At 41.9% G+C, this 25,512-nt stretch overlaps 1 protein-coding gene and 1 long non-coding RNA gene across 7 annotated transcripts in view; one reads left to right on the top strand and one right to left on the bottom strand.

The window, feature by feature from the left end:
- Nucleotides 1-25,512, bottom strand: part of spry4 (sprouty homolog 4 (Drosophila)) — a 122,220-nt gene that overhangs the window by 34,638 nt on the left and 62,070 nt on the right. The gene's annotated exons all lie outside the window — the stretch shown is intronic.
- LOC138742824 (uncharacterized) lies at nt 1,726-25,512 on the top strand. The gene is made up of 5 exons (XR_011344433.1): nt 1,726-1,833; nt 10,552-10,666; nt 12,105-12,167; nt 20,608-20,718; nt 24,708-25,512. It is a non-coding gene; the product is annotated as an uncharacterized lncRNA (long non-coding RNA).

Below are 25,512 nucleotides of genomic sequence, written 5' to 3'. Positions count from 1 at the left end.
AGGCATTTGGGGATGATTGAGAGACTAGATTACAGGAGCATAAAACCTTTCAGGCTTTTAGAGTTGGTAGATTATCGAGATGGAGATTGATGGAGCCATGGACAGAGCTGAAAACCTGAATGAGAATTTTAAAATGGAAGTGTTACTTGTCTGAGAATAACTGTATAGAGATAATAAATGAATGAGAAATGGTACAAATTTGGAGACCAGCTACAGAGTTCTAAATGACCCTGAGTTTACAGAGGTAAAATGAAGAAAGATGGCCAACAATGCAGATAGACGTTAAAAATGATGAAGGCCTCTGACATGGTGCAGGGTTTTCGGGGGACACTACAGGGGAGAAGTAAGGGACTTTAATGATGTATCGTATCTATAGTTTTGACAATGAACGGAGGAGAGAGTTGGAGACGAAGGCTAACCGAGACAAGTTACGCCCCTGGTTCTGTTTGTTTATTGGCAGGAACATTAAGTTAAAATTCCACCCATGATGTCTTACTTATCTTTACTTGTGCTCCCAGCAAGTTAAGAGTTATCTCAGTTATTCAATAATGGGGCAGTGGAGGTGTTCATGAGCCAATTCTGGTCATCTCCGTACCTCACTTCCACATAGGTGTTTAGCCCAAAATAAAGAATGGAAGCCTTGTCTATGTTTTATAGCTTCACAGCTCGATGGCCATGGCATTAAATATACTGCTGCAACCAGCACTCTTACTGGATCACATAACAAGCTCAGTCTAAGGGTCAAAGCTGAGACCATCTTTGTGAGTATAGTGTCATACACCGCATTCACCCACTAAACCAGCTTAACAACTTGGAGCAGAATTAGAGATCAGAATGTGCTGCACTCTAAATATACATCGGATTCCCTGAGTATCACATACAAAGCTGCACCCCATTTAAAACTTTAAACAAGGCTTCGAAGGGCCTGTGAGACTGAAGCTCTTAGAATCAATTCTCTATGAAGAAAGATAATTATTGACTGTCAAAATGATATTAAAATTTTCTGATTTGGTCATTGCACCACACTACAATCTGAGGCTAGATCAACCATCTCAACTTTATCCAGCTATCATGAGTTAATCTTTCCTACAGACAATAACCTGCATAGTTAGTTTTTTATTTCTTCCAACAAGCAAGAAAATTTCTCATTATTGTATGGGATGTTTTAAAATGACCTGATCTTTGTAATGTTACAATTCCACATTCTTCCCAGCTCTGGATTCTAACACTGTTTCTGTTCCATTTCTCCCTCTCACACATGCTGTCTTTCATTGTTTATTTCACCCTTGTTTTGTCTCCCTTTTTCTCTGTCTCTGTCATTAATTTCCGCCCTCCTCCCCCCCCCCCCCCCCACCAACTGCGATATTTTTTTCCCCCTTTCTTTCTGTCGCTCTCTCTCTTTGTCTTATGCAGAGTCCCAGAACAGGGTTGACTCTACAATGAAGTTTCATGTTTCATTTGATGAATAAAGCACATGCCAAATTCAATTAAATTCAATGCAAGTGGGTAACAAAATTGTCCCAAATGATTCAGTCACACAGCAAACAAAAGTGGATTTGAAACTTCACAGCAAATGGAGCTCAAAACCCTTAATAAGTGCTTTCCTGTAAACAGTGTGGGATGGCAGAGGTTAAGGCCCAGGCTGCCTTAGGCAATCACACAGAGACGCTCTAACGGTCTCTTCAGCTTCTGATGGCAACGATAAGCTTTGTGACAAAAGGCCATTGTGATGAAACTTTAATAGGGGCGTGGGTAGATGCCAGTAGCAAGACCACCTACCTGTGTTCCTGTCCTTGTAACACCTGCTCTTCACTGCTGTGAATACAGGAAATGGTGAGTTTATGATTTGTGGAGGCTGGGGTTGATAGGATAGTCACAGCCCTGTTAGGAAGTTAACAATTTGGACCTTGACATTTCCTCCTCAGGATGTTGATTTAACCCTTTCGCCCTATTACCACAACAGCTTCTTTGACATATGTTCATGGTGATTTCAACCAATAGAGCCTTTTAATATCAGCAGGAATCCAACCCACATCTCACTCAAACACTTGAATTCAGCGCAAATATTGTGTTGCAATATTGGGAATGCCATCTTTCTTTAGTTAAATATTCATTCAAGACCCTGTCTGTCTTCTCAATTGGACATAAAATATTCCATGAAATATTTATAAGTAGAATGTAGGAGTTGGCCCTGGGTGTCTTCAACAAACAAGAGAGTTTATTTGGTCAGCATCACATATTTGATTGTGAGGTCCTGTTGTGCACCAAGTTTCTGTTCTGTTTCTTAGATTTCCACACCGACTTTGCTTCAGAAGTATTCGAATGAATGTAGTTGAATGAAGGTGTGAAAACTTTCATATGGTTATCTTTTGGGTCATTTTTCTCTGTGGACGCTAACTGTCCTGCCAAGCCTCTCCAGCTCCTCTTTGTTTGCTCAAAGTTCTAGCATCTGCATTTCTTACAGTTCTCAGTCTTGTATTTTCTCTTTGTTCATGCAGAGTAAGATTTTGGAATTCCACAAAACTCTTGTCACGGATCTGAATTTCATTATCCTCCTGTGGAGATTGTCCAGATTTTCACCTACTATGTTCGGGGCCCATTAGCCTGTGTTCCTGGTGAAAGTCTGAGCCACAGTTTTGTGGCACCACTGTTGCTCAGGAATGGACGCTGGGGAGTGTTGTAGAACAGAGAGGCATAGTTCTGTGAAATTGGCGGCTCAGTGGTGCACCTGAGTCCTGGACAAGAAGGATTTAAAAAAGATATGGAGCAAATGGAATGCCAACTTGATTGGCATGAACAAGTTAGGCCCAAGGCCTTTTCTGTCCTGCTTGACTTGATGACCTACAAAAATCTAAGCTCAGGTGTGAATGCCACTGACAATGGAGAACATTGATATGATGACCAACTTATTGGAATGCAGTTTTCTCATTGACATCTTACTGAACAGGAAGGTTTTTTACGTCCATTATAATTCAATCATTCAGTGTGCACATGAATTGCTCTCATTGTCCACTTCATTACTTTGAACAATTATGCAAAGTTTTCCTTCTACTTCTCGGTGATGACAATCCTATTCAAGTAATATAGTGACATGCTGCGTTTCTTCCAGTTTGCAAAGGATCAAGAGATCTGATCTCACAACCTGGAGTTGTGAGGGAGGAAAGCACTCCCCAGAACAAACAGCTACCTATTCCCCAGCATTAAAACTGCCTGTGTTGACCTGCTGTGGAAAAAGTAGAAGGATCTTATATGGATTTGGTTTCGATGCAATTGCTCGAAATGTTTGATGTTTTGTCTCTTATACGTCAGAATGAATTGGATGAAAATGCAGTTGGCCTGATTTGTAAGTTTTCAGGTGACACCAAGATGTCATGTATTCTGACAATGAATTTGAACTTTGAAGGGCAACATTCAATCTGCCTTTTTGATTACCTGCTGCACATTTAAATTAACCTTTAGCCACTCATCTTCAGCAGCTTGGATTCGATGCTGTCGGCCTCTGCCATCTTGAGTACTTCGATGTTGGTGATGAAGTCGCCCCAATGAATGTTGAGGATGGAGCGGAGACAATGCTGGTGGAAGCGTTCTAGGAGCCGTAGGTGATGCCAGTAGAGGACCCATGATTCGGAGCCGAACAGGAGTGTGGGTATGACAACGGCTCTGTATACGCTTATCTTTGTGAGGTTTTTCAGTTGGTTGTTTTTCCAGACTCTGTTGCCTGCTGCCTCAACGACTAGCGCCCAGTAGTGTTAACGTCTTCTGTGATGAAATGCTTTGAGAGGTTGGTCATGGCCAGAATTAACATGTGCCTAAGCAAAGATCTGGACTCACTGCAATTTGCCTATCTTCACAATCGCTCCACAGCAGATACAATATCGCTGGCTCTCCACTCACCTCTGGATCAGCTCGAAAACGGCAATTCATACAAACGGTTGCTCTTAATCGAATGGTGTAATGACAACAACCTTGCGCTCAGCAAAACCAAAGAGATGATTGTGGACTTCAGGAGAAAATCAGAGGAACATGACCCAGTCCCCATTGAGGGCTCAGTGGTGGAGAGGGTCAAGAGCTTCAAATTCCTGGGTGTCAACATCTCTGAGGATCTGTCATGGAGCTTTCATGTTGATGCAATCACAAAGAAGGTTCACAGGTAGCTAAACTTTGTGAGGTGTCTGAGGAGATGCGGTATGTCACCGAAGACTCTCATAAACTTCTACCGTGGAAAGCATTCTGGCTGATTGAATCACTGCCTGGTATGGAGGCACCAACCCTCAGGTCAAGAATAAATTCCAGAGTGTTGTTAACTTGGCCTGCAACGTCAAAGGGACCAGACTTCACTCCATCGAGGACATTTACATGAGGCGGTGTCTTAAAAGAGCAGCCTCTATCCTGAACGACCCCCACACCCAGACCATGCCCTTTTCACTCTGCTACCATTGGGAAAGAGGTACAGGAACCTAAAAACGAGCACTCAGCAGCACAAGGACGGCTTCCTCCCAGCTGCCATTAGATTCCTGAATAATCAATGAACCATAGGCACTGCCTTATTTTTTGTGCTCTATTATTTTTACTTTTTTATAGTAATGGCGTAAGACGGTTATAATATGAATATTTACACTGTGACGCTGCCGCAAAACACTAAATTTCATGACTTGTTCATGACAATAAATTCTAATTTTGATTCTTATTCTGTTCTGATAATTAACTTTAAATGTTAACTCACTAAAGCAGGTGCTGACTGTCCAGAACTTCAAACCTTCACAGTTCAATATCATAAGAGCTGATCTGTCCAAGGTCTCAACTTCTGTGTTAGTTGCCTGCTGCTCTTTGATATAAAAGATTACCTTTGAGACAAAAATTGGTAGAAAACTAGTTTTATTAACATATTATGGCACCAGCGTCTTTACTTCCTCAGGAGCTTGTGGAGGTTTGGTATGTCATCGGAAACCCTGGAAAACTTCTACATATGTGTGATGGAAAGTGTGCTGACACCAATACTCTGAGCGAAAAGCCCTGCAAATGGTAGTGGACACAGCCCAGGACAACACAGGCTGAACCCTCATCCACCATCGAGAACATCTACAGGGAACGCTGCCATCGGAGAGCAACAGCGATCATCAAGGATCCACACCACCCAGCACATGCTCTGTTCTCACTGCTACCATCAGGAAAGAAGTATAGGTGCCTCATGACTTGCACCACTGGGTCTAGGAACAGCAGCTACCCCTCCACCATCAGACGCCTCAACAACAAACTCAATCAGGGGCTCTTTGTAATTTTTTGATTTTTTTTTCCCTCTCTGTATTGCACAGTCCTTTTGTTTGCTTTTCTTTATTTGTTTACATGTTTGTATTTTCTTGAGAACAGTTTTCTGCACGACCAATAAGTGGTAATTATGCTTCACCCACAGGAATAAGAATCTGTAGGTGAAGTCATGTCTGTACCCTGACAATAAATCTGAACTTTGATTTCATTTGAGTGTAAACTCTAAATGCACGAATCTTTGCAACAGTTGAACTAAGCCCAGCCATCTAGTTCCCTTGAAGGCTGGGAACTGGATGTGTGCAGGTACGTGCAGATGGTGATCGATATTCATGTACAACTGTATGATAACTAAAGAGGAAATTCTTCCCCTCGAGTTTCTGGATATAGTTTTCAGGTACATTTATATTCTTTTTAAATTGGCAAAAATGTTTTTAATGCACAAGTTAATGAGCAAGATTAGAAATATTTTAAAACTTAGGAAGCAAAGTTGCAAAGACCATGAAGATACTAATTATTATGAAAATAAACGGAAGAACACAGCAACTTAAAAAAAAATTAGCATAGGAATAAATAAAGCTTCAAAAGAGTAAATGGGGCAAAGGTTGAATGTAGATTAATAGCCTCAGTGTTGTATATAATATAATATAAATTCTTTTTTTTCTTTGGCTTGGCTTCGCGGACGAAGATTTATGGAGGGGGTAAAAAGTCCACGTCAGCTGCAGGATTGTTTGTGGCTGACAAGTCTGATGCGGGACAGGCAGACACGATTGCAGCGGTTGCAGGGGAAAATTGGTTGGTTGGGGTTGGGTGTTGGGTTTTTCCTCCTTTGCCTTTTGTCAGTGAGGTGGGCTCTGCGGTCTTCTTCAAAGGAGGTTGCTGCCCGCCAAATTGTGAGGCGCCAAGATGCACGGTTTGAGGCGTTATCAGCCCACTGGCGGTGGTCAATGTGGCAGGCACCAAGAGATTTCTTTAGGCAGTCCTTGTACCTTTTCTTTGGTGCACCTCTGTCACGGTGGCCAGTGGAGAGCTCGCCATATAACACGATCTTGGGAAGGCGATGGTCCTCCATTCTGGAGACGTGACCCATCCAGCGCAGCTGGATCTTCAGCAGCGTGGACTCGATGCTGTCGACCTCTGCCATCTCGAGTACTTCGACGTTAGGGATGTAAGCGCTCCAATGGATGTTGAGGATGGAGCGGAGACAACGCTGGTGGAAGCGTTCTAGGAGCCGTAGGTGGTGCCGGTAGAGGACCCATGATTCGGAGCCGAACAGGAGTGTGGGTATGACAACGGCTCTGTATACGCTTATCTTTGTGAGGTTTTTCAGTTGGTTGTTTTTCCAGACTCTTTTGTGTAGTCTTCCAAAGGCGCTATTTGCCTTGGCGAGTCTGTTGTCTATCTCATTGTCGATCCTTGCATCTGATGAAATGGTGCAGCCGAGATAGGTAAACTGGTTGACCGTTTTGAGTTTTGTGTGCCCGATGGAGATGTGGGGGGGCTGGTAGTCATGGTGGGGAGCTGGCTGATGGAGGACCTCAGTTTTCTTCAGGCTGACTTCCAGGCCAAACATTTTGGCAGTTTCCGCAAAGCAGGACGTCAAGCGCTGAAGAGCTGGCTCTGAATGGGCAACTAAAGCGGCATCGTCTGCAAAGAGTAGTTCACGGACAAGTTTCTCTTGTGTCGTTTGAGGCGTTATCAGCCCACTGGCGGTGGTCAATGTGGCAGGCACCAAGAGATTTCTTTAGGCAGTCCTTGTACCTTTTCTTTGGTGCACTTCTGTCACGGTGGCCAGTGGAGAGCTCGCCATATAACACGATCTTGGGAAGGCGATGGTCCTCCATTCTGGAGTCGTGACCCATCCAGCGCAGCTGGATCTTCAGCAGCGTGGACTCGATGCTGTCGACCTCTGCCATCTCGAGTACTTCGACGTTAGGGATGTAAGCGCTCCAATGGATGTTGAGGATGGAGCGGAGACAACGCTGGTGGAAGCATTCTAGGAGCCGTAGGTGGTGCCGGTAGAGGACCCATGATTCGGAGCCGAACAGGAGTGTGGGTATGACAACGGCTCTAATATAATTATTAAATATCAAATGTGATGGCAGTGAAAGATGGCTTCACAAATGAGTTGACATTCCTTCTTTAGATCGCTGCAAATAAAGCATTATCATTTGTAGTTGTTGACTCAAGTGTGGCTGAATGTTCTTAATGAGTGGCTTCCTTTTGTCTTCACCAAAGGGGAAGGATGTAAGAGAGGAGGTGGATCTTGAAGTGGTTGAGAGTGAGATGAATGGTATTGCAATTGGGAGCAAGGCAAATTCATAGATAATTTAGACTAAAGAAAGACAAAGCTCCAGGGCTTGACAGGATAGATCCGAGAATCCCAAGGGATATGAGGGAGGAAATTGTCAGTGGCTCAATTACTTCGTGCGGATGTATACCCTAGTATTGGAGAATGGCCAATTTGGTACCTTTTTTTTAAATGGAGATGGAGCTAATCTCAGTAATTACAGGCCAGCAGGTTTCACTTAGGCGGTTGGAAAAATGTTAGAATTTCTAATAAGGATAACATGGCCACATACGTAGATGAGGAGAAAGTAATTAGAAGTAACTCACAGCTGATGAAATTAGTGACTGGGGAGTCAAATAGATTGAGGATTAGCTGGAAGGAAGGAAGCAGAGAATAGGTTGAAGCAGTCTCGAGAGGGTTTTGTCATGTCAGAGATTTGTACATTCATTTTACTCATCTGCCCAACATTCATTTTCACAAATACAGCGGAATTCATGCAACAAACAATCTGCTGGAAGAACTCAGCAGGTCAATCAGTGTCAGTGGGAGAAAACAGAATTGTCAATGCTGCTGGCCTGAAACCTTTCTTCTCCCACTGATGATGCTCGAGGTGGTGAGTTCCTACAGCAAACTGTGTGTTGCTCTAGATTCCAGCATCTTCTGTCTCCTGTGTATCAACAGAATGAAATGTTCGGAGGTGGCACAACTGAGGACAAATCTAGTCCTTCATTTGTGAATCTGTGGGGATTATCTACTGCATCCGGTACCCCTGTTGTGGACTCCTCTACATAGGAGATACAAAGTACAGACTGGTAGATCACTCCGTTGAGCACCTTGGCACTGTGTGCTGCAATAGCGTGGATCTCCCTGTAAGCCACCCATTTCAATTGGATATCCCATTCCCTTGCTGACATGTCCGTCCATGATATTATGCACTGCCAGACTGAAATCATCCATACTTTGGAGGAACAGGACCACATCTTCCGTCTGGGCACCGACCAACTGGATGGCATTAACATTGACCTGTGGTTTCTGTTAAACCGTTCACCCTATCCACCCCATCTTCATCCCTCTGTCTTCTTTCATCTAGCTCTCTCTCTCTCTCTCTCTCTCTCTCTCTCTTTCTCTCTCTCTCTCTCTCTCTCTCTCTCTCTCTCTCTCTCTCTCAGAGCCAAAATCAACAAACACCTTTTGTTCATTGGACTGGACTCTTCCCCCTCCCATTCTTCTTTAATTAAGTTGCCTGCCTGCTTTGTGCTTTTACCTTGAAGAAAGGCTTGAAATGTTAGTAAAATATCTTTAACTCCTATAGATACTGCGAGCCCAGCCGAGTTCTTCCAGCATTTTACAAATCTTCTCACACCAGTTTAACACTTATGATGAAAGCTGACGCACTTCAGCCCATTTTTGTTTCAAAATGATGTCTCGTGGATTCAGTCCTTAGCCTTATGTGCTCAGCAGATTGTGTCAAGCCCAAAATTCAGTGATGAGGAGATTTGTGGACAATGACATAAAGGTTTAGCTAATTCTTTGGCAATCCCTGGAAGGGAGAGTGGTGTATTTTGTAGATTTGATGCCTCATCGCTCCTCAGACCAGGTTCAGTCCTGTCCTCCTGTCAATGTGGAGCTTACCTGTTCTCCCTGAGTTTCTCTCCAGGCCCTGGTCTCAAATTACATTCCAAAAACATTCAGGTTGATAAGCTTATTGACCACAGTAAATTGCCTTAAGTTTGTAAATGAGGGAAAGATTCTCAGGGAGTCCATGGTAGTGAATTTGGATTAGTATAAATGGGTGTTTGATGGTCAGCCTGGATTTGATGGGCCAAAGGTCATGCATCCATGCTGAATGAATCTATTACTGTAGAGAAGTTGTAAAGCAAATGAGGCCATGGATCATAAGCGCAAAGGAGCAGGAACAGGCTATTCAACCCATTGATGTCCTGGCTGATCAAGAATCTGTCAATCACTCTTTTATATATACCCAAATATTCCCCAAATATACCCAATGGTGGCAACAAATTTCATAGATTCACCATCCTCTGGCTAAAGAAATTCCTCTGCATCTACTCTGTCCATACCTTTCAACATTCAAAATATTTCAAAGAGATCCCCCCCCCATTCTCCTAAATTTCAATGAGCCATCAAACGTTCCTCATATGATAACCCTTTCATTTCCGAAATTATCCTTGGGAAACTCCTCTGAACTCTCTCTAATGTCAGCACATTCTTTCTTAAATGATGAGCCCAAAACTGCTCACAATACTCCAAGTGGGTTCAAAACAGGCAAGGAAACATTAATGCATGCTGGAGAAACCTGGCCGGTCTAACTGACGTCAGGCCCAAATCAAATGCGGCTGAGTGACCTGCTGAGTTTCTCCAATATGTTTGTGTATTGCACTCGACCCCTGCATCTGTAGACTTCCTTCCTTAAGTGAAAACTAATGTCAGCTTCAGCAATAGGACATGTTTTGAAGAGAGAAATAATAGCAGAAGTTAAAATCAATAATTACACTCCAAAAGTAAATCATATGGGAGGGTAGAAAGATACTGAGGAAGGGGAGATTGGGTAAATAGAGATTCCTAGGACAATAAATGAAGCAACTTTGCTTATTAGACTGAAAAAATTCATGGCGATTTAGATAATAAAATCGAAGAAATGCTTGCTGCTTTAGTTATTGGGATCCATATAATTGGAATCATATTGTGGCTGTAGATATTATCGCATGTGAGGATCTGTCAATGTAAAGATGCAACAGAAGAATTTGGGGATTTCCATGTAAACAACAGAAATATTCAAATAATAGAAGTATATAACACATGAGATGGAAGCAGGCCAGAATAAATGTAAGAGATTTCTAACACCGAGAAGGAGCGATTCCTTTACAGACACTTGACAGGTCAGTCAGCGTTCGTGGAAAAAGAAACAGAGTTAACATCACTAACAAAGATCTCTGACCTAAAATATCAGCCTGTTAGCACGTTTTTTATTCTTTCCACAGATGTTGCCTGGCCGTTCAGATTTCTGGCAGAGAATTCCTTTTTGTTTCTATCTTTTGGGTTAGAAAGAATCCATGTCAACCCAAGAGGAATTTGGGTAGACGGTGCAGGAGAAAGGTGAGTGAGAAATGCAGTGGGCAAATGAGATGAAGGCTACCCACTCAAGTGAAGACTGCACATCAGGGAAGTGGGGATATTCCAAGGATCTCGGATTCATGTGATCCTATTAAAAGTTTAATTTACATTGATTTTGAATCCTCAGGACTAAATTATCTTCCTGGAATATCTTTATTGATCATAAGATCATAGAAATGTACATCATAGAAGGCACTGTTTGGCCCATTGTGTCTAAAACAGTGTAATAAGTTCTAGTTACCAAGAGGGGGTGGGGAGTTGCTCTTCTAATACATTTCTGTCTGTTTTCATTAACTCATAGAAGGAGTTCATTATAGGCTTTCTTTTCAGGGTTTAGAAACATTATCTTTGCTTTATAGCTGGGAGATAGGGGATGAATAGACACGACCATCCCTTTGAGGTTTGATCTTGGTGTTGTGCCATATAAACTTTGCTGCTTTTATTGATCTGTCTTTTTTTCTTTGATGTACTCTGGTCCAAACATTGCACTGACCTCTCCTTCTGTTTTTTTTTCTTCTTTTGTTGAGATGATTTTCCTAAAGTTTTTCAAGCCTAAAAACAAATCTGTGAATTACACAAAGTAGCCCAAGAAAAGAAAACTCGCAATCTTCGCATTCTTCAGTGTTGCCACTCACTGAATCTACCTCCCTGTAGAGTCTGTTTACGCAACACAAATCTGTTCAGGCACTCCACCTCCAACTCAATGTATATCCCCAAGGACGCTCAAAACAGTTCACCTTTCCATAGCTCTCCTAGGCACAGGGAGATGTCACCAAATCAATGGGTGGGAGGGCCACACACAAAGCAAGGGGGATGAGTAGGGATGGTGAATTGTAAAGCTTCAGAAAACAATTTGAACACTAGTCAATGCAAATAGTCTTTCGAAAATTTCTGCAAGAAAGGCGCGGCGCGGGTAGCACAGTTAGTGTCGCAGTTAGCCAGCGATCGGGAGCGGAGTTCAAATCCTGCGCTGTCTGTAAGGAGTTTATAGGTTCTCCCCATGTCTGTGTGGGTTTCCTCCAGGTGCTCAGTTTCCTCCACCATTTAAAAATTTACAGTACCAGGGTTGTTGCCCAATTGGGTGCAATTGGGCGGCATGGGCTTGTGGTCTGAAAGTTAATGTTACCGTGTTGCATATCCAAATTTAAAATTTACATTTAAAGAAAGAAAAGCAAAGCAGAGCATATGGAGAAAAAAAATCCACAAAGCAGCTGCTGTTGATGGAAGAAGGAGTGGGACATAAGAAAGTGGCCACAGTTGCAGGATCAGAGTATACATGTGGAGATATAGGAAATAAAGCAATCACTTGAGAAGAAAGGTCAAGTTCAATGTATAAAAAGGCTGGAGAAACTCAGCAAAACATGCAGTATCAATAGGAAATAAAGAGTAACCAACAGTTCTGACCTGGGCTCTTTGTCAGGTATAAGCAAAAGGAAGACAAGAGGAGCGAGGAAGGGGAAGTGGAAGGAGCAGAAGCTAACAGGTAAGAGGAATAGGTGGATACAGGTGGGAGGGAGGAAGACAAGCTGAGTAGTGACTGGGGGAGAGGGCCGAGGGCCTCCGATAGGAGAAGGAAGGGAAGTGCGTGGGGAGCTAGAAGATAGAGAACGAAGGGATAGGGAATCAATGAGACTCAGGGGAGGGGCGTTAACAAATATTAATGTTATCTGGTTAGAGAGTACCAAACTGGAATACAAGGTGTTCCTTCAATTTGTGGGTGAACACAATTTGGCAGGTTGAGGACTGACCACTTTTAAAGACATTTTTGAAGCCTCTTCCAGTTCTACAAGCCTTTGAGATCACTGCATATTTCCCATTTTTACCCTCAGCAGCTGTAACATCACCATCAAATCCCATAATTCCCTCTATAAACCCCTCCTCTTTGGCTCCAGGGTTCTTATATAATGCCCCTTAAAACCTATCTCTTTGACCCAGCGTTTACCCACGAGTTTAAATATTTCCATGCGTTGCCGGGAGCCTAATTTTGTTTGGGGCTCTCCTGGAATTTGATGCTGTTTTAGGTATATTATCAATGAGAAACCACAGGAGCCTGGCAAGGTACGGGAATGGTTGATGGCATTTGGACTTAGCCCAGGGGAAGTTGGTAAGCCAGAAGGGAAGAAATGAGTAATTGTGACTTAAATTTGTTTTGGGCATTGGTGAATTGCCTGTGTATTTCAAAAGAGTGTAAAATAGTATTCTCTTCGATGTTACCAAACATAGCCCAGTATCTTACACTGTCAAGGCTGTGTGTGACTGACTTCCGTGGTTCCCCCAAAATTATTAAAGATTCATGTAGAGGTGAGGGGGTGGGGGGGAACCAACATCCTGGCAGAGAAATGAGCTGGTGCTACAAGGCAGGATATAAACAAGATTGACAACAGGGCAAAGAAGAGGCAGAATGGGAAGGTTGGTTGACAGGGCAGACAGGAACATGGCAAAGATAAAGGAAAATCTAGTGGCTTGAATTGCATTCTGTTCAATGAAAAATGCATAACAGTATAGGCGGACACAGTGGGGGACTGGGATATTATAACCATTACAGAAACATGACTGAGAGAAGCCCTTCAAGGTAGAGATGCGAGAGAAGTTGTAAAGGTGCAGGAAAGATTGTCAGGGATTTGACTTCTTCATGAGAAAACTACAGTAATTAGACGGTATCTTCTTGGGGAATAGAAACAAAAAAGGAATGCTCAATTTGATGAGACTGTTTTGAAGCCTGTCCCCCAGTAGTCAATGAGAATTAGAGGAGCAGTTGTGTACAGAGATCATAGATAGCTGCAAGAATATTAGGGGTGTATCACTGGAAGATTTTAACTTCCCTAATATTGATTGGATCACCCAGAGTGCAAAGGCCATGAACAGAGTGGAATTTGTTAAATGTGTCCAAGAAAGCTTCCTTAATCAGTAAATTGATGGCTATGTTAGAGCAACATCGGACCTCCTCTTCGGGAACAAGTAACTGGAGCATTTTGGAACTAGTGACCATAGCGCAACTATTTTTAAAATAGTCATGGAAAACAGAAAGCACTGGTTCTTAAATTACTTCAAATGCCACAGTGTTGGTAGATTAATCGGGTGTAATTGGGCAGCATGGATATCATGGGCCAGAAGGGCCTTCTACCATGCTATATCATTAAAATTAAAATTAAATTAAAATTTTGGCAAGGCTGATTTTGGAGCCAATAAGCAGGAACTTGCTCAAGTTGATTGGGAGAGGATGTCAGCAGTTAAGGAATGGTTGGAAAGTGGGAAGTTTTTAAAAGAGAGAAATCAAGAGTTCAGAGACAATATATTCCTGTAAGCATGAAGAAAGAAGCTGGCAAGTTTAGCAGACTTTGGTTAACGAGGGATACTGAAGGTCTCGTCAGGAACATGAAGGAGGCATACAGCAGATGGAAGTGTTCCGGAATGAGTAGAATGAGGCCATTTAAAAGAAAAATGAGAAGGATAAAAAGATAACATGAGATGGACCTGCAGATTTTATGAATATATAAAAAGGATGACTCATGAGGGAACTGCTCTTATTAAAGATCAACATGGACACTGCCATCTTTAGTGTGGAGATGATCAATGAAGCCAACATACTGAAGCAAATTGGTTGCGATATTCTGGGCTGGTTATAAATTCCCATGCCTTAGAGGGCATTAATGCGGACAAAACCCCAAGCCTGTTCAAGTGCATCCTCGGATCATGTGGAACACTGGGGAAGAAAGCGCATGGGCCCTTGGAGAGATGTTTACTTCATCTTTGGGCTCAGGTGGAAAGCCAGTTGGCTGGAGGGTGGCTGCTTAAAGAGAGCAAGAAGGATAAGCCAGGGACCTACAGGCCAGTCAATTTGATGTCAGCAGTGGGAATGTTGCTGGAGGGATCCTGAAGGACAAGTTCTATCAACATATGAAGAGGCAGGAGGTGATTAGAGGTAATCAGCATGGCTTTGTGTGTGGGGGATCATGCTCTACAAATCTGGTTGATTACACAGTATTTCACCCTTGGAGAAAGCCGCATAATGTAATTTAATTTATGGGCAAAAATATTTAAACTTCCTTTTGGTCACTCATTTTGTTAGCAAATAAATTCCTCCTGAAAAGTGAAGTCCATTAAAGGGGGCTGATGGAGGGATTCAACAGTCAGGCATCATCCTTCGGTAGAAATGGCCAATCAACATTTTGAGTCAGGTCTCGACCCAAAGCATTGGCTGACCATTTCTATCCATGGATGCTGCCTGGCCTGTTGAGTCCCTCAAGATCCCCAGCAGCTGCAGTTTAGGGGAGACTTTTAACTGTTCTTTCTGAACTGCCTGCATTTTCTCGACCTAAAGGGTAACATAAATCTGTTATAATCTGATGCATGCAAATTCTTTTGTGCTTCTACTTGCATCAGCTACAAAATAAACATAATTATTGAAGATAATATCTCTTTATTCAATAGCAGTCTCTGATACAAGAATGTATCAAGGTCATACTACACAGTGCACTCCATTCTTTTTTTATAATTTTTTTTATTTTTCACACTATGAACCATATCAATCAAAATACACACAAACATTTCCCTCTTGAATATACACAGTGGCATTTTCTCCCCTTTTTGTCCCCCTACCTTCCCTCCCCCCTTCCCACCCCCCTCCAAACCCATTAAATGTTTAACATATACAATACAATAAAACCATTAAAAAATGTCATCACACAATGAAAATAAACAAGAAAATTGTGTCATCTACTTTTACACACTGGATCAGGTCATTTTGTCTTCTTCTCATTCTATCATCTTAGGGGGTGGAGGTCCGAGGCAAGCCCTCTCTGTTATGTTCCATGTACAGTTCCCAAATTTGTTCAGATAATGTGACTTTATTTTTTAAATTATATGTTATTCTTTCTAATGGAATACATTCATTCATTTCCATGTACCATTGCTGTACTCTCAGGCTCTCTTCTGATTTCCAAGTTGACATTATACATTTTTTTTGCTACAGCTAAGGCTATCATAATAAATCTTTTTTGCGCTTCCCTCTGCCCTTTTTTCTCTCCTCCCGCAGATTTTTAAATTCAGGCGCCTGCTTGTCCTTTGCTCAGACCTGAAACCTCAGTAATATATCTTTCCCTCCTATGAACACTGCGTGACTTGCTGAGTTCCTCCATCATTTTTTGTGTTTTTACCAAATATTGATTCAAGGATTTTCTGCCATTGATAGTTCAAATTTTTATAGATTGGAAAGACATGGACTGACTAGATAACATGTAATTGCAGTTATTTATGTTTTACAAAAATCTATAAAACCTTTATTTTGACTAAACAATTAATACATCTTTCAACTCCTTCTTCTCCTAATCAATTTAAGGTTTGTTTCACACACCCATGAACACTGAACCAATGATACCCTGTGCTCAAGTAAATTCAGAATTGAGAACCATCAGAATATGGATTCAGGATTCAAAATGAAAATTGATGATGAAGAAATAATTATTGCATCTGGTTCTTTGATTCTGTCTATTTGCTTTTTTAAAAAATTGTCGAATGTATTAGTCCAACATCCTGTCCTGGCAGTAATCTATCTGTTTTTATAACTGAAATGTTTGGATTACACATCGTCCGACCATCTCAATTTAACCCCAACACTGAACTTAAAGCTGACTTAAATATTGTTGACTCCATTTGGAGAAAAGCGCTTGGCAGACCTTTATTATTTTGGGCAGTGATGTGTCAGTTTCCATGCAGCAAGTTGACCTTCCAAAGCAAAATGTGGTATAATTTAGAAACAGATATAAAAGATCAGAGGTGCAAGGCAAATTTGTAACCTGGGAAAATGGTCACAGGGGCAATGAATTGTTAAAGATCACAGTGTTGGTGTTACGTTTACCATCATTTAGAAATGATAAAGTGTAAAGAATGATGTTTGAAATATGAGCGGGTAGTCCAGTAAATTTTAGACAGGTATGTTTTATCCGGTGGTTTTAAACTGCTGGTAACCCAATTAACCTGCAAGGCCTTGCTACCAGGGTTCTGGACCTGATGATGGAGATTCTGGGAGGTCAGAAGCTTTGGGAGATATGGAAATCATGGGAGAGGAGGAATTAGGCCAATGTAGTGATTTACCCCAAGGCTAACATCTGGTCAGCTTGACACTTATCCCACCTGCAAAACTCTGATCTCTGTATTGCATCCTGTACCAAATCTCTCTCTAGCGTCACTCCTGCTATTTACAGAGGTTGGGGAAGGCGGCTTTAGTGAAGGATGGTTTACAGTCAAGAATTCCAGAGGAATGGTTTTCCATCAGGAAGTGCCAAGATGAGTGGCAGAGCCTAATTGGAACTTTTAGAATCCATTTCCTGATTACATTCAGCCTGCCATTGGCTCCAAGCCACAGCCAGGGTTTGAAGGGAGAGATCAAGGTTCAGGTACGGCAAGGACAGAGGAGGATGAAATTTTAAAAAATTTATTTACAACACAGTAGAAGGCAATTCTGGCTATTGAAATCTGTGCTACTCAATTACACCCAATTGACCTACCAACCACATATGCTTTTGGAGGGTGGGAGAAATCCAGAGCACCTGGAGGAAAACCACAAAACTCATAGGGAGAACATACAAACTCCTTACAGACAGCACTAGATTCTATTCTGCAAAAAAGATTGGCAAAGTAGGGGTACAAGGAGTTTATGGAGGACATGGGGTGACTGGTGTCTATGGAGAATGAGGACCAAGGAAGCCATTATGAGGGCTTTAGGGCATGGGTGCGGATGCTTCCCATTGGGGGAAGGGAAACAAATTTGTTTGCAGTCCAGTGTGATGGGGAGAAGTAGTCGTGTTGTTCCAGACCCAAAGAACATGCTGGAAAACATGCCTCTGGTTAACTTTCACGAAACACAGCTAGCAGCATTAAAGAGAGATAAAATGAAATGCACAAACCAATCGATATGTTTTAAACCTTAGTTAAATTCAATAGTAACTGGATTCAAGATGACTTGGTTTGGACATGTTTCTTTTAAAATTTTTAGATCCAAATGCAAACCTGTCCATTTTGCATTAGCAAACTCCCTGCCTGAATTGTCCCCAAGTTGCTCAATATTTCAATTTGAGATTCTTATCCGTGTTTGTGCTTCATACCTCCATCAATCTAGAAGCCTCTAAAACACCACTATATCTTATGAACATAAGAACTGTCTGGCAGCCTCTTCCAAGCACCTACCACTCTCTGTGCAGAAAGTTTGCCTACACATTTCCTTCAATCTTCCTCTCACTGCCCCTACTTACTTTAAATGCATGTCATCTATCATGTGGCATTTTTACCCTGGGCGAATCGAACTGTCTACCCAATCAATGCTTCTCGTAACTTTTAAACTTCTAGCAAGTCTCCCCCATTCTCTGGCGCACCAGGGGAAGCAAATAAGACACAATATAGAAATGCAGAATTACAGGGAGAGATCAGTTGGAACAGAGAAAAAGCTGCATCATTTCACTATCATTAGGTTGTTTCAGGAGTCTTATAACAGCAGGAAAGAAACTGTCATTGAATCTAGTGGTGTGTGCTCTTGCACTTATAGCCTTCTTCCCGAAAGGAAAGGGTGTGTGGCTGGGGTCAGATGCCTATTTTAATATGTTCCCTGCTTTCCCAAGGCAGTGGAAGAGTGGGCTTGTGTGACGGACTGAGCCTTGTTCAGGACCCTCCGCAGTTTCTTGCACCCCTGCGCAGAACAGTTTCTGTACCACACAGCAGCTAAATTTGCCTCAGATTGCATCCAAAGCTTAGGAATAAAGTTTTGAGGGATGCTTGTGGCTCCAGCAGTAAGCAGACCTGTACAGCAAACATAGGGATCCTTCAAGATGGTTGTCAGGAAGGCCTTCTTGAAATAGTAATGGGCCTCCGCAGTAATCAGGCCCACGGGCCCTGTGCTGCCAATTAAACCCAATTAGCCTACAACCCACGTACATTTTGAAGGGAGGGAGGAAATTGGAGCATCTGGAGGAAACCCACGCAAACACAAGAAGATGGCGCTGGATTCAAACCGAGTCACTGGCATTATAACAGTGTTGCTCTAACTGCTACATTAACCCATCCAGATTTACTCTGGTAGTTGACCACCATCTGAACAGGGAGTTTTAACATCCTATTTGAATCTAACACAAAACAGGAAAAACCTTGAAAAGAATTGAGCAAAGCGTTAAATATACAAAAATGCTGGAAAAGTCAGCAGGTCGCGCAACATCAACAGGAAGTAAAGGGTGAGCAACGTTTTGGGCCTGAGCTTTTTGCCAAGGTGTGAGCAAAAGCAGGTAGGCACCTGATTTAGAAGGTGGGGGGAAGAGAGGAAGGAACAGAGAGGAGTGCAGATGTACAGGTTAGAGGTCATAGTTAGATATAGATGGGAGGGCAGCAGAAGAAAAAAAAGCTGGTGATAGGGGGAGGGGTCACTCTAAATGGAGAAGGAAGGAAGGAAAGGGGGTGGGGAACTGGTGGAAAGGAGAGAGAGGTATAGGAAAAGAGGTGCTGGGGAAGGGGTTTAATGAAAATGGAGAAATAAATGTTAATGCCGTCTGGTTGGAATATTAGGTGTTGTGCCCCCAGTTTATGGCTCTCTTCACTTTGGCTGTGCATGAGGCCATGGATAGACATGTCTATTTGGGAATGGTGTGTGGAATTAAAACAGTTGGCCACTGGGAGGTCCCTGTTATTGCAGCAGTCAGCAAAAAGTTAAAATGGATTAACTGCAATCAAAAGGGATATGACCCCCCCTATCAAGTAACGACTGACTGAAAACATATTCACGATAAGGAGCATCAGCATGTAATACATAAATGTGTTTACACTGGCAACTGCGGCCGTGGTGTGCAAACAGAGTGGTGGCCGGAGCCAAGTGAATTCATGAATTTACGATGCATCCACTTTGGCTTCAAGGTATTTTCCTGTGAGTAAAACCCACCTTTTAGAGCTCTGACTGGAACATTTGTATTCTTGGCGTCTGGATAAATGAACCAGTTTTAGCCAAGAAGATGACAGACAGATCTTATTCTCTCTCTCTCGTGTTATGAGAAAAACAATGATTTCAGCCTTCATTTATATTGGATAATCTTGAAATCATTACGTACAGAGTAGTACCAGGAAGCCCAATAATTTTTAAGGGATCCTTTTCTGCTTCCCTCTGGTTCTTTAGTCATTGATTACTGACGATATTGCTGGAAGTAACCTCTCTCCACTTATTCTGTCAAATCCCCTCATAATTAGGCTACCTCTAGTCAGTCTTTCTTACAGTAATGTAAGATAAACAATTCCAGTTTCCATGATCTTCTCTGGAATCCAACATCACTAATACTATTCAGCAAATTATTTTATTGCCTTTAAGTTGCAGTTGCTCAGAAATTCAGTTGCAGACTGATACTTTTTATTATTCAGCAGAAAATAATCTTTCTGTCCTATCCTGGACCCACGATGCCTTCTCATAGTCGGGAAGGCACAGCAGCGCCTATACTTCCTCGGGAGGTTGAAGGGGACAAGACTACTGGCCATAACCTTGACAACATTTTGCAGGAGCACAGTTGAGTGCGTCCTGTCTGGCTGGATCACTGTGTGGTACGGTAGCTGCAAAGCAGTGGATCATTAAAATGGCTGAGAGGATCACTGAGGTCTCCCTTTCCGCTATTGACGGCTTTCACCGGGATCATTGCTTAAATAGGGTTCAAAGAATTACCATCTATCACAGAACATCATTAACCTACTACCATCAGGAAGGAGGTACAGGAGCATCAAAGTCAGGTCTGACAGGCTGGGAAATAGCTTCTCCCCGCAGACTGTGAGATTGATGTGTTATATCCTGTAAACTTGGATCTCTTATAAATGAAAACAAGTAAATAATTCTGAAAAATGTATATATGTTTATATTATTTTTTATACATATGTGATTATTATTATTGTTTATTATGTGTAAAAAGGGAATATGGAGCAGTGAAGTTGTTGCAATGCTACACTATTTGAGGTGCAGTGTCTACATTGCAAAGCCTGCTTTCAAGTGGATTCACTCAATACCACTGTGATCGTTACATGTAAGTGCTGCAGCTATACTGTTAAATATGTTCCTGACTGCCTGTAAAATAAAATGAAAGACAGGTTTTCCAGGAAACCCTTCCAGCTCTTCCTTTTCTTAATAACCATAAAGGTCAGAGCAAAGAAAACTGGTTCCATCCAGTCTTCCACACAGGAAGGAAAGGTCACACTTCTGATAAGAAATTAAGGCTGTCAGGGTACACAGTTGGAGAACACAGGGAAGGCACTTCTCACAGTGCGACATTAATCTTAATATCTTTTAAAGGGATAGATATTTGAATATTAATGGAGGTCAGAGATGGTTTGATTCAAGTCAGCCTTTGCAATCCATTATTCCCTGAGAAATTGGCCTTATAAAACTAATAAGGCAATATGTGACTATTATATTGTACATTAAGTGCCTCAATATTTGGTATGACAAGGAGACCACCTGAATATCGACCACCAGGATTGACTAGCTATCCTTTGTTGCCCAAATCCTAAATGTTAAAAGATGACATGTATTGAAAGATGTCCTGAGGGAGGCTAATCCCAGACAGGTTTCACAGGAGATTTAGCACAATGGTACATTCCAGTTCGCTGAAGAGCTGGCTCTGAATGGGCAACTAAAGCGGCATCGTCTGCAAAGAGTAGTTCACGGACAAGTTTCTCTTGTGTCTTGGTGTGAGCTTGCAGGCGCCTCAGATTGAAGAGACTGCCATCCGTGCGGTACCGGATGTAAACAGCGTCTTCACTGTTGAGGTCTTTCATGGCTTGGTTCAGCATCATGCTGAAGAAGATTGAAAAGAGGGTTGGTGCGAGAACGCAGCCTTGCTTCACGCCATTGTTAATGGAGAAGGGTTCAGAGAGCTCATTGCTGTATCTGACCTGACCTGCCAAAATGTTTGGCCTTTTCATTTCCCAGCTGGAATTCAAAGTCAAAGTTCAAATTTATTGTCAGAGTACACGCATCACATATGACCCTGAGATTCTTTATGCTGCAGGCAATGCAGAATTTCTACCTACCATAGTGCAGAAGACTGTTCTCAAGAAAAGATAGGTATGTAAAAGAGAGAAATGGAAATAAAGAAAAAAATATAAACAAACTGACTGCAACACAGAGAAAAATAAATATTTAGTAATAAACAGAGTGCCAAGTAAAAGTCCTTAAGTGGACCTTTGATTTAAGAGTCTGAGAGGTAGCAACTGATCCTGAACCTGGTGGTACAAATCTTGTAGCACCAATACTTTTTTCCACATGGAAGCAGTGAGAATACAGCTTATGCTGGGTGGTGTGGATCCTTAATGATCATTGCTGCTCACCAACGACATCATTCCATATAGATTTTCTCGAAGGTGGGAAGCATTTTGCCTGTGACGTAGTGGGCTGTGTGCACTATTATGTCTTGATTAATGGTCCATACTTATAAGTGCTTGTCTTGTATCATTAACAATATGCTACTGTACCAGTTAAAAGAATGAAATAGTGTTGCCTTTTAATTCTTAAATGCACATATCTTTTTCATAATCATTCTTTGCTACTTCTTTCAAGAGAACGTGGCGTAACAAGAAGATGCACAAAATTCCCCGTCGTCACGATTTTCCATTTCTCCTTCAATCCAGTCAGATCATAATTGTAATGACGGCTCAGGCCATCACATGCAAACCCACCCCCCACCCAATCTCCTCCACTGACTCCATCTATAACTCCCACTGCCTTGGAAAAGCAGCCAAAATATTAAAAGGCTCATCCCATCCCGGCCACAATCTCTTCAGCCCACCCTTCCTGTCAGGAAGATTTATCAGTATGCACCATCAGATTCAAGGTTGTTTTTCGTACACCATTCAGCCAAGTTTTTAAACTCCCTCCTGTGTGCTGAATCATTGCTCCTTTTTATACTACTCACTACTGTGGTATCACCAGTAAATCTGTAGATAGTTGTGCTGAGCCACACAATCAATGGTGTAAAGCGAATAGAGCATGGGGCTAAGTATACAACTGGTGTGGTACTCCAGTGCTGATGGAGATTGTGGAGGAGATGTTCTTGCTAATGTGCACAGGGTCTGGATGTGAGGAATTCCAGGATACAATTACACAGTGGCATATGAGGCCCAGTTTGCTAATTAGCTCTGAGGGGATGATGGTGTTGAATGCCCACAAATAGCCATGTGTTTATCATGAAATGCTATTCTTATACCTACTTCGAGCTCTAGTACTGGCAGCCTATTCCAGACGCCTACTAGTCAGTTTAAAATATATGCCCCACGCATCTCTCTTAAACTTCCTTCCCCTCACCTTAAATCCATCCCCTCTGGCATGTGACACTCTTACCCTGGGGAAAAGGTACTGACAGTGCCTGCTATCAATGCTTCCCATTATTTTATAAAACTCTATAGGTCTCTTACACTCCAGAGAAAACAATCCAAGTTTGTCCAATCTCTCCCCACGACTTGTACATCGAAACCAGGCAAAATCTTGGTACCCTTTCCAAAGACTCTACATCCTTCCTGGAAAGGAGCGACCAGAGCTGCACACCGTATTCCAAGTGTGGCCTAGCCAAAATTTTATATAAGTGCAACATGACTTCCTTACTTTTACACTCAGTGCCCCACCTTCTTTACCACCCTATCTACTCAATGACCCCAGATACCTCTGCACATCAATACTTTTAAGAGCCTTGCCATTTGCTGTATGCATCCCTCATATTTGACCTCACAAGAGAACTTGTGCAACACCTCACAGTTGTCCAGATTAAACATCATCTGCTGCCCATATCTGCAACAGATCACACTGTATTCTCGATAGCCCTCAACATTGTTCACAACTCCCCCAATTTTTGTATCACCTGCAAACTTACTACCCACCCACCTACTTATTCATCCATCATTTCCATGTACACATGTTTGGGGCAAAGACACTTTTTTTTTCCCCTGAGCTCCACAGTCTTACATTTGTAATTAAACAATCCACAGGTGTTTAAAGTGCACAATCTAGATTTTATTCAAGGTTATTGCATACATTTTGGTTTGACCATGTAGAAATTACAAGATTTTTTATACACAGTCCCCTCTTTTCAGGGCACCATAACGACTGGGAAATTTGGATTCACAAGTGTTTGTGAGGACTCGGGTATGCTTGATTGCTTGATTGGTGCAGGTAGATGAGAGAGAGAGAGAGAGAGAGAGACTTGCTTCTAAGCTTTATCACCTTTGGAGCCTGCTGCTGCCATTTTTCAACATGAGGACCTGAGTTGTGCCCAATGAAAGTCAAAGAAGCCATTATAAGGTTGAAAAAGAAGAATAAAACAGTTAGAGACCTCGCCCAAAATCAATTGTCTGGAACACCATTAAGAAGAAAGTGTTCAGGAGGGAGGGGGGAGGGAGAAAAAGTCACTGTAAATGTGTGGAAAAGAAAAAGTGTATATCATGGCTATTGTGATTTATGGTGTGAAAAATAAAAAATTTTAAAAAAAAAAAAGAAAGTGTTCACTGGTGACCTCAGTAATCACAAAGGGGCCGATATTCCAAGGAAAACCTCCATTGCTGATGACAGAAGAATTCTCATCGCAATGAGGTAAAATTCCCACTGCAAAATGCAGAAAGAATGGCCAGATTACAGTTTACCAAGAAGTATTTTAAAGAGCCTGCAGAATTCTAGAAAAAAGAGTTTTGTGGACAGATGAGACCAAGATGAACCTGTGTCAGAGTCATGATAAGAGCAAAGTGTGGAGGGGTAAAAGAACTGCCCAAGATTCAAAGCATGCCACCTTTGCATGGTTTGCATCTTGCAGTGTACCCTCCGTATTTCTGTTTGAGGATATTGATGTGCAGATATGCGTGGGCATCTAAGGGTGTTTGGGTAAATATCTGAATGCTTCTATGCGTTTGTGTATATGTTAATGTCTGTCTGTCTCTATGTTTGTTTCTCTAATTTTGTGTGTATTTGTCTGTGGGGATTATGTTCATATTAGTATTTTGATGTATTGTAAGTGTTATATTTTTTGTACAGATGATGGCCCTCGAGAGGAAGACAGAAAGGAAATACTTTTTTTTATGACAGCAAGAAATTCTCCAAAGATCAAGAGTGCCTGGAGCAGACTTGGAAAATAAGACAATGGAAGTACAGTAGATTTCATTCTAGCAGTTATCTTAATTGCAACTTGCGTTTTTTGGTAGCAAGCCGAAACCTTGTAGCACAGGACATAGTTTAATTTTGGCTCTGCTCATAAATACATCTATAAACTGATAAATCTCTTTACACACAAGATCTTTCATGCCAGAATGTTTACTGCATCAATAGTGAATGCGAATGGAAGGCTGAAAAAATGTTTTTGAGTATTTTCTAATGTCAAGAATTTAACAGCATAAGAATAAACCAGAAGAAGGGACAAAGCAATTAAAGCTTCTTTATCCTAATTCCAAATGTCGAGCGCACATTCTGCTTGATCTCTGCATCCATCATGTTTTACAAAAGACTATTGCTTTCTGCCATGAATCCACTCACAATTTGGGGAAGAGTCCTCCTGCATTGACAATTCCAAAGATTTCCAGTGTTCTGCAGAACGATACTTTCCTTACCTTGATGCTAAGCTTCATCTCCTGAAACTATATCCCCTAGGTATTGACTTGTCAACCACAGGAAACTGCCTCTCCACCCTTACTTATCCATGGAACCAAAGAGCACTACTGCACAGAAGCAGGCCCTTTGGATGATCTAGTCTGTGCCAATATTATTCTGCCTAGAATAAAATATAGAAATCTGCATGCACCTTGATTAATATAGCAAAAATAAAGATACATAACCAATGTTTTGA

The sequence above is a fragment of the Narcine bancroftii genome, chromosome 9 (assembly GCF_036971445.1).
Source record: "Narcine bancroftii isolate sNarBan1 chromosome 9, sNarBan1.hap1, whole genome shotgun sequence".
In the NCBI taxonomy this organism is placed as follows: Eukaryota; Metazoa; Chordata; class Chondrichthyes; order Torpediniformes; family Narcinidae; genus Narcine; species Narcine bancroftii.
This window is presented reverse-complemented; position numbering and strand designations above follow the sequence as displayed.